The following is a 628-nucleotide window of genomic DNA, read 5'->3' on the forward strand; positions in this document are numbered from 1 at the left end:
ATATACGGTGTATATATATATATATATATATAAACTGTTATGTGTTCCTAGATGGTGCTAGATAGCCAATGACTGTGAATCAGTCTGAAACTGGAAGATTGATTACCGCCTCTTGAGCTGTGACATCACAACAGACTTTTTATTGGTTCTTTTTATGCAAGAAGAAGGAAAACAAAGGCAGTGCTGGTATCTGATATCGGTGAGGTCAGCCAACAAGTATGAGGAAACCAGTGTGATAAATGTTACCCGGCTAACACTGCTTGCAGGAAGAAACACTTCGGAAATTCTGAACATTTTAGAGAAAAAAAAGGTCTCCTCCCTCCCTGAGAGTTGTTACCTGCTATAAAGCCGTCATCTGCAGGCACACTCAGTCATCTCAGAGCACAGAGCAGCTTCCATCCGACAGGTGAGTCTCTTCATATTGAAAAGAAAAGATTATCTTACGATTGAACTTGGTATTGTTAGGGAACTTGTAGATGCATTCTTATTTTTATATACCATCTGTGCTACCTGGGTGAAGATGTAGTACTGTGCACATTTTTTTGGAGTAAAAATAGGTCACTTAGATCAATTATTATTACTATATTATTATTATTACCGTACTATTTTAGAATACTGTAATATTAAT

The sequence above is a fragment of the Nanorana parkeri genome, unplaced genomic scaffold (genome assembly GCF_000935625.1).
Source record: "Nanorana parkeri isolate BGI_ZX_2015 unplaced genomic scaffold, ASM93562v1 scaffold740, whole genome shotgun sequence".
NCBI classification, from domain to species: domain Eukaryota; kingdom Metazoa; phylum Chordata; class Amphibia; order Anura; family Dicroglossidae; genus Nanorana; species Nanorana parkeri.